This window comes from Crocuta crocuta, unplaced genomic scaffold, assembly GCF_008692635.1.
Source record: "Crocuta crocuta isolate KB4526 unplaced genomic scaffold, BGI_CrCroc_1.0 scaffold506, whole genome shotgun sequence".
NCBI classification, from domain to species: Eukaryota; Metazoa; Chordata; class Mammalia; order Carnivora; family Hyaenidae; genus Crocuta; species Crocuta crocuta.
Window position 1 is genome coordinate 1,554,564 of NW_027528991.1, and position 9,099 is coordinate 1,563,662.

Sequence of the window (9,099 nt, forward strand, 5' to 3'; positions counted from 1 at the left end):
CTGTCCCTGCAGTGAGATGGAGGCTGACGGGTCCCAAGGCATGCAGGAGGACTCAGGTGGGCAAGTGGAGGAGGCCGGGAGGGCCGGCACAGAGACCAGGCAGAGACCCCTCCCTCAGGCCTGTGGAAGGAGGGTCGGGCAGAGAGCCAGGGCAGGCAGGGCAGTTGGGAGCCCCCAGCACAAAAGGGGCTCAGTGGGGAGGCCGCGGGCCTGGGGAGGGGACGCCCCCGTGACTGGGGTGGGGGGCACACCTGGGTCTCTCTGGTTGGCCGAGGTGGGGCAGGGACAGAAGTCAGGACAGCTGTCATTGTCACTGGAGTGGAGGCATTTGGGGCTGATTGTTACAGAAATGACTTCAGCGCCTGAGCGGTCACTGCAGACAGCTGCCTTCCGGGTGGGTTGTCACAGGTGAGGGTCCGCTGTCCGGCGGGTGGCTGCGGGGCCCAGCGCCATCTGTGTGGTCCGCGTGTGTGGCCGGTCTGTGGGCTGCAGCGTTGTGTTTGGAAAAACCCTCATGGGCTGCGCTGACCCGGAGCCACGATGGGACCCTCAAGGAGGCGGAGGTCACCGCGGGCTTGGAGTGGGGCAGGTGGGGGGCGCTGTGCGTGTGTGGCGGGGGGGCCGTGGTCTGGGCGTCCCGGGCTCCTCAGGAGGCACCTGCCCAACAGCAACACACGATGAAAGGGGCCATGGACACGTCCAGTGTCCCTCCCTTGTCCCAGGGAGAACTTGGAATTCTTCCTGAAATAGGAATGGATCCATCCTTACAGAAATAGAGCATTTGGATCAGTATCTTTGTTTCCGTTTGAAGATTTTTTTACCCTTTTATTCCATTTGTTGCTCCGTCTTATTTCCATCTTTACGTTTCTCCCAGCTGTGACCTCCTAGCCAGGGAGGAAGTTCACCACAGACAGAACGACAAACCTTAGCGCACTTTCTGCACCTTCCTTATTCCCCCAGCGTCCATCTCTTGTCCCGTTTGGGGACACGCATGAAAATCTCAGATTTCAGCTCCTGTGCCTCCTCTCCCCTCCTGGGTGACAGGTCATGACGGCCGCGTCCCATACCTGGGACACTATGGAACCAGCCTACCCTTTCTGCTTCCCCCACAACCCACTCCTCACGGCGGCATGTCCCAGAATGGCCCGAAGCCAACCGAGGAGGGTGACCGCTGCCATTGTGAGATGCGGGCTGGCAGCAGCGTGTGCACGTGCGGTGGGGGTCACTCGGAGCCCAGGGAGCGTCGGTGCCAGCGCACGGTGGGGGACCTCCTCCCTGCTGACCTGGACGGCCCAGAAGAATTCTGCAGGCTGTCTGTGATGAATGCGGTCGTTTCTAATCCCTTCGCGATGCTTGGCGCGGCACAGCTAATCTTGCTTATAAAGTGCGAGGCTGATCCTCCCAGGCCACGGGATTTCCGCCCTTGCGTGAGTACATCTGGCTCCGCCTGGTCATCAAGGACAAGGAACTGGAGGGTCAGGGGTTCTGGAAAGCCTGGCCCTCCCGGGGTGTTAGCTTCCAACAGCGGCTCCGTGTGCTCTGCTTAGAGGCCCACCTTCCAGCCCCAGGGGTCCTGCCCCACCATTTTATAGCATCTGGGTGGTCCCACAGCCCTGGGAGACTCACAACGCTCAGCACACCCGCTGCTCTCCGACCCCGTCACTGGGCCTCCGCTACCCGTCCGTCTGTGAAGCGGGTCTCATCATAGGGACTTCCTTCAATGGCAGGTTTGTGTCCTTGATGTACAAACAAGCTATTGTAAGACCATCAAAATACAGCCTTCAGGACAGTTCTGACACGAGAGCATCGAGACCATGCCTCTTGGTAGGTGCCCAGCTGCGTTTGTGGGGTCACAAAGTTTGGGGTCAGCTCACCAGGGGCCCTCTGTGTTTGGGACTTGGGATGCTCAGCCTTGGGGATTTGCTCGTCCATAAACCGGGGTGTCCAGCTTGGCAGTGACGCCTGACTGATGCTGGAGGAAGCCGCTCCCTCACTTGACGACTCGCAAACTCCAGTAATGAGAACTGGAGCTCCTGTCATTGAATTTCATTTAAATTTTACTTGTATTTAGTTATTTCCTGTCATATGTCTTTGTAATTTGCCCAAATGCACACTGTTCAAAACAGTGGACATTTAGGATCTGGGGTCAGGCAGGTCAACAGAATTCATTTGTATTTAAACGTGTTGGTCAGGAGCTGTTGTAAGTTCAGCACAAAAAAATGGAGGAGCTGCCGAGGTGAACTGATAGGGAGCCGTAAAGGAAATGTCACCTTGCACACGCATCTCCAGGACCAATCCCTCCCGGGCCAGAGGAATCCAAACCAGCCCCTTGATTGGCCGGAGGCTGAGATACGGTTAGAAACCCACTTAACATGAAGATTGTACCTTTACATATAATTTACGGGAAATATAGTTTGTCAGAGGATTGTCAGAGGACCACAGTGCGGAGGATGTCAACTATATGAGTTAAGAGAGGTATTAATTAACTCTGAGGTTGGCAACGGCTGACGTTTATCATCTACTATTTATTTTTAATTAGTATCTATGATGAATAGCCAATGTTCACATTTCACACTTTACAAGGTGCTTCCAATTTGTAATCTTCTGTGGCTCCGGACAGTTCTGCCAGGTAGATAATGTGGACATTCCTCTCTATTCTATCTTTGAAAGTGAAGGACATTACCCGAAAATTAGCAGGCGGATTGGAGCGTGCACACCTGTCTGAAGTTACGGTGAGCACTGCAGACTGAGCCCGCTTGCCGGTGGTCACAGCTCACAGCGCCTCGGGACGTCGGCAAGGCGTGCGCGGGCCCCGCCCACATCTGCAGGCCCCCGCTCACATCTGCAGGCCCCGCTCACATCTGCAGGCCCCGCCCACATCTGCAGGCCCCCGCGCACATCTGCGGGCCCTGCACACATCTGCAGGCCCCTGAACACATCTGCAGGCCCCCGCGCACATCTGCGGGCCCTGCACACATCTGCAGGCCCCTGAACACATCTGCAGGCCCCGCCCACATCTGCAAGCCCGCCCACATCTGCAGGCCCCCGTGCGCATCTGCAGGCCCCGCCCACATCTGCAGGCCCCCCTGTGCACATCTGCAGGCCCCGCCCACATCTGCAGGCCCCCCCGTGCACATCTGCGGGCCCTGCACACATCTGCAGGCCCCTGAACACATCTGCAGGCCCCGCCCACATCTGCAGGCCCCCCCGTGCACATCTGCAGGCCCCGCTCGCATCTGCAGGCCCCGCCCACATCTGCAGGCCCCCCCGTGCACATCTGCGGGCCCCGCTCGCATCTGCAGGCCCCGCCCACATCTGCAGGCCCCCCCGTGCACATCTGCAGGCCCCGCCCACATCTGCAGGCCCCCCTGTGCACATCTGCAGGCCCCGCCCACATCTGCAGGCCCCCCCGTGCACATCTGCGGGCCCTGCACACATCTGCAGGCCCCTGAACACATCTGCAGGCCCCGCCCACATCTGCAGGCCCCCCCGTGCACATCTGCAGGCCCCGCTCGCATCTGCAGGCCCCGCCCACATCTGCAGGCCCCCCCGTGCACATCTGCGGGCCCCGCTCGCATCTGCAGGCCCCGCCCACATCTGCAGGCCCCCCCGTGCACATCTGCAGGCCCCGCCCACACCTGCCGGCCCCGCCCACATCTCCAGGCCCCGCCCACATCTCCAGGCCCCCCCGTGCACATCTGCAGGCCCCTTGCAGGTCTGTTGCACGCGGCAGCGCTGGAGCTCAGTGAGCAGGTGGAAGGCTCTCGTTTCAGGAAGGAGCGTGGATCTGAGCGGAGCTCCCGCCTCCGCCCTCCGCACGGATTCGGGACTCGCAGCGCTGAGAGCCTCCCTCGGTTGTTAAGACAAACCCCGTGTGTCAGCATCGGACCTTCGCCACCACCCCGAACAGTGGAAACGGCTCCACGTGTGTGGACCGTATCTCTTGGTGCCTGTTGGTTCGTTGCCTTTTTCTTACTTAAAAACGTCTTAAATTTAGAAGTGTTTTGACCCGGAAAACAATGCAAAAATTCCGCGCCAGTCCCTCGTGTGCCCACGCTCGGGATCTGACAGGGTTAACGCGCTGCGATAGCTCCTTCCTACTCGCTCACGGAGGCTGACGCCCGCCCGTCACCGCGGAGAGCCTCCCGGAGCACAGCCCCGTGCCCTGCGCAGGGCGCAGCGCCGCCACCCGGGCCCTCCCGCGGCGCTTCCTGCCCACCACGCCCGGCCTGCCCTGTGCCCCCCGTGCCGACGGCCGTCTCGTGCACACGGGCCACCGAGGCATCCTTCTGTCCTCTCGTCCAGCTGGCCGGAACTTCTACAGACGTCACCACGACTTACTCCTCAAGCCGGACCTCGAGGGATTAACCGCCTGGCCTTACACGGAGGAAGAAACCCAGGGGGGTTAGGGAGACAGCTGGGGCCCCGTCGCTGCTGAGGGCCCAGCTTTTCCAGCTTCCTGGGGCCGCGGGCGTCCCTGCTTCAGACCTGTCCCCCGTCCGCGGAGCCAGCACCGTGCGGCTGCCTCGCTCTCTAGTTTTCTCTCTTCTGCCCCTGCGATGACCCTGGCCCACCCGCAATCCGGGAGAATCCCCCCATCTCAGGCCAGCTGACCAGCAACCTTACTTCCTCTGCCAACAGTAATTCCCTCTTGGCCACGGAAAGCTGACCCTCCGCTCCCTAAAAGAATACCCTAAATGCTGAGAGGGACCGAAGTGTCCTTTGTTGTGTTAATGAGGTGGCTTTTGGAAAGCCCCAAGGGAGGGGGCTGGTTGCCGGGGGAACAATCACATGACTGCAGGTTGGAGCTTTCCGTCCCACCCCTGCCCTCCCTCAGGGAGGGGAGGGGCTGGAGGCTGGGTCCAATCACCAATGGCCAGTGATGTCATCAATCACGCGGGGGTAATTAATTGAACCCAAGAAGGTCGTGGGAACCTCTGACCTCTAGCTGGTGGGGTGCACAGGTGACATTCTGGACCAGAGACTGGCACCTGAAGTGGGGGACAGTCTTCCGGGACCACACCCCTCACCTGTGGGGTCTGATGCTCTCTCAGGGCAGTCATGCCAGATTTTAGTTTGTCAGTCTTTAAAAGTTACTTTATTAGCAAAATGACTTTATTCAGGAAGAGCAGAGGAATGGCAGTTCAGGACGAGCAAACCACAGGCAAGTCCAAAGAGACAAAGGGAAGGTCAGCTTTGTTTAGGTTTTAGGAGGAAATTGGGGATGGTTGTTGTAAACAAAATTTCACCGGAGAACAGTCTGTATTTGTGGCGGCTTCTCGTCAGCTGCCGGGGGTGCTAAGTGCGCTGTGAGATCAGTCCCGGTGGGGAAAGGGTCCTCCCTCGCCAGGGCGGGAACAGCCCCCCTGCCCTGGCGATCTGCTCGGTGCCCCCCCCCCCGCTTGCACACGCTGACGTGTAGGCCCCCCGGCTGGGGTCTGCAGAACCGCTTGTCAGTTACGGGGACCCCCACACCAGAACGGAGACGGTGACACACTCACAGCCTTGGGGGACAGGACGTGCACATCTCTGGGGACCAGATCCGGGATCAGGCTGCCTGCCATCTCACAGCACAGCATTCCCAGGAAAACTTCACCAGCCAGATGGCCTCAAGCAAAGCAGTAATTATCACTCACGGACATGCAAGAATTCCTGAGCGTTCCCGGACCCAAAACTCCCTGTCGTAGGCCTTTCTGGTACCTGAGGACACATCTTGCTACAGACGCACAAGCTGCATGGCCGTGAAGCCCCGGTGCGCACAGACACAGGCCGGGGCTCTGGGGGCTGGACGTGGGGATGCTGATGTGGCCCCCGGGTGGGGTGCGCCCAGGCCCACCACCCCTATGCCTGCCGCCCCCATAACCGCCGCCTGTGCCCGGCTCCCCTGTGCCCACCGCCCCCATGTGCCAGCTCACTGCACACCCACGCTGCACACAATGTTTTTTTGACTTTTTTCATAAAAGTGGAAATCCTCTTTGCATTTCCTTCAGGTAATGAAAACAAGTGGTAAGGTAGGCCTTCTGTAGAAGTGGGAAACACCCGTATCAGACTATGAGGTCTGCCAATCTAATGGATATAAAACGGGATTTGATCATGGTTTTAATTCACATTTCTCTACAAGTGAGAACGAACATCTTTGCATGTCTTTATCAGCCTCCCAAGTTTCTTTTGTGAATTCACGGTGCATATCCTTTGCCCCCTTTTTCTAAGTTTTGCACTGATGTGTGGGAGTCTTCATAATTTGGAGACTGATTCATAGTCAATGAGAAATTACAGGTGTTGCAAATGTCACATCCGACCTGAGGTTTGTCTGTAACTTTGTTTATAATGTTTTTGTTGCACCCAAGGTTTTCTGCCAATGTAGTCAAATTTATGGATTTTTTTCACTTACAGACTGTGGTTTTAAAAAAAATCTTATTTATAGGGGCACCTGGGTGGCTCAGTCACTTAGGTGTCTGATTTTGGCTCAGGTCATGATCTCATGNGCCCCCCATCAGTTAATATTATATCTACTTTATGCATCTCAGCAAATTTTTAAATTTGCTCTTTAATATTTTGAGCAATTTTGGTTACATTTTTCCCTACATACTTAATTTGTGTTATAAGTGAAATTGGAATTTTAACTTACATTTTGTAATTATTTGATGCTGGTGTGTGTGTGTGTGTGTGTGTGTGTGTGTGTATATGTGTGTGTGTGTACAAATACGTATTTGTCTTATATCTAGCAACCTTGTTGAACTCTCGTATTACTTTTAAGAGTCTGTCCATGGGGCGCCTGGGTGGCTTAGTCGGTTAAGCGTCCGACTTTCGCTTGGGTCATGATCTCGCGGTTCGTGGGTTCGAGCCCNAATCTTCCCATCAGTTAAATCTTTTTAATTTTTCTAAACTTTATTTTTGAGAGACAGAGAAAGACAGAGCACAAGCAGGGGAGGGGGAGAGAGAGAGAGAGAGAGAGAGAGAGACAGAATTTGAAGCAGTCTCCAGGCTCTGAGCTGACAGCACTCCAGGCTTGAACCCATTAACTAGAAGATCACGACCTGAGCCAGAGTCAGATGCTCACCAGGCTGAGCCTCCTAGGTGCCCCCCATCAGTTAATATTATATCTACTTTATGCATCTCAGCAAATTTTTAAATTTGCTCTTTAATATTTTGAGCAATTTTGGTTACATTTTTCCCTACATACTTAATTTGTGTTATAAGTGAAATTGGAATTTTAACTTACATTTTGTAATTATTTGATGCTGGTGTGTGTGTGTGTGTGTGCGTGTGTATGTGTGTGTGTGTGTGTACAAATACGTATTTGTCTTATATCTAGCAACCTTGTTGAACTCTCGTATTACTTTTAAGAGTCTGTCCATGGGGCGCCTGGGTGGCTTAGTCGGTTAAGCGTCCGACTTTCGCTTNAACCAGTCCAAGAGTTTGAGCCCCAAATATTCTTCCCCTTCTTACCCAGGTTCTGAAGCAACTGGAAAATAAGTCAAAATCCAAGTAGCCATAGGTCATAATGTCAGCTCTATTTGAGAAAATGCTAGCGTTAGAAAATACATTATATCTGCAGACAAGGGGGATTCCCAACCCCCAGATCAGCGCATGCACCCCCTGAAGTCAGCAGAACACGGAGGACCCACACAAGGGGGGGACACCCGGCCGCGGTGAGGTCGGGGGTCCGGGTACATCAGCAACGTCGAGCCCTTGTGCGATTTCACCAGCTGCCGCCAGCTGGTCATGACGTTCACTTCCTATTTAATGTCGCTCAAGTCTAGAAAAATGTAAATGGCAGGTTCCTAGAATGAGGCTGACCGTTCGGACTGGACAACCCCCGTGTAAGGGAACTGTGAGACTGTGTGCCTCGCACAGACCACCTGCGAAGCGCTGCAAAGTGGGTTTTGTAGCTCATGCCCGCCATGTAGCTCGTTCCTACCAGAGCAGCTAGGTCCCGCGAGGCCAGCCCCGAGGCTCTGGCTCCTCATCCCCCCAGCACCTCCCCTGGCGCCTGGGGAGCAATAAGGACGGAAGGAAGGGGAGCTGTGGACGCCCCGTGTCCCCACTCCGTGTCCCCCTCCGTGTCCTGGTTCTCAGGGTGAACGGAACGACCAACGCAGGGGACTAACAAGGACCCGCCAGCTCACGGAGATGCAGGGCGGCTCTCGGGGAGGCGTCCCCATCACGGGGCTGAAGACGAGCACGGGACCCTGAGCTCCCACCATTGCAGGCGCCCAGACCCTGTGCTCTGGGGGCTTCGTGAAGGCCCCACGTGGAGGGAGGCCAGGAGCGGAGCAGGCACACGGCGAGCCTCCTCTGCTCACACTCGATCCACGGCCCGGCCGCCTGAGCCCGAGGCCAGACAAGAGCAGAGCACTGAGCGGCGGCAGCCCACGCGGCCCTGAGGGCCTCCTGGCTCCAGCTTACCAGTCACCTCTGTCACGGTGTCCCCAGAGGGGCCGGGCCTGGGGCCGCAAAGCGATGTGAGGAAAGGACTATTAGGTACCGGAGTTTCTGCTACGTGGAAGGAACGGTTTTCGGGAGGAATTGGAGAAGAAATTGGTATGAATGAGAAGAGATGTCTCCCTAGCAAATACGGAGTTCAAATTCTAATCTTGCATTTGGGGTTTGTTCTGCAGCGTCCCTGTGCTTCCTGGGGACCCCAGCGCCTGGTAAACAGAAACGCGGACGCAGGAGGGAAGAGGAGAGACGGCCCTCTGTCCCGTTTTAAAGAAAGTCCTTCTAAGGCCTCACGATGTTGGCGTGACTCCATGCGACAGGCTGTTGTAGGTTAAGAAATGTTCTGTCCTTACCTGCACATGCACACATTCTATTGCAAAATGGGGCGAACTTTTAATATTGTGGGAGATCATTGTTTTTCTCTCATTTAATCTGCTAATAAAGCCGCTCACAATAAAAAGAAAAAGTTCATTGTGAAACCGATCACACCATCATGGAATGAACAATATCGATGGCGAAGTGTCTGCTCACACTTTAAGTCATTGTCTTGTGCAAACGGTGAGGCATAAGATTCCCGCAGTGCCCACCACACAGTCTCAACACGTGTGAATTCATGACCCTCCTGTCCCTCTGCCCCCAACCTCATTCCTACCACCT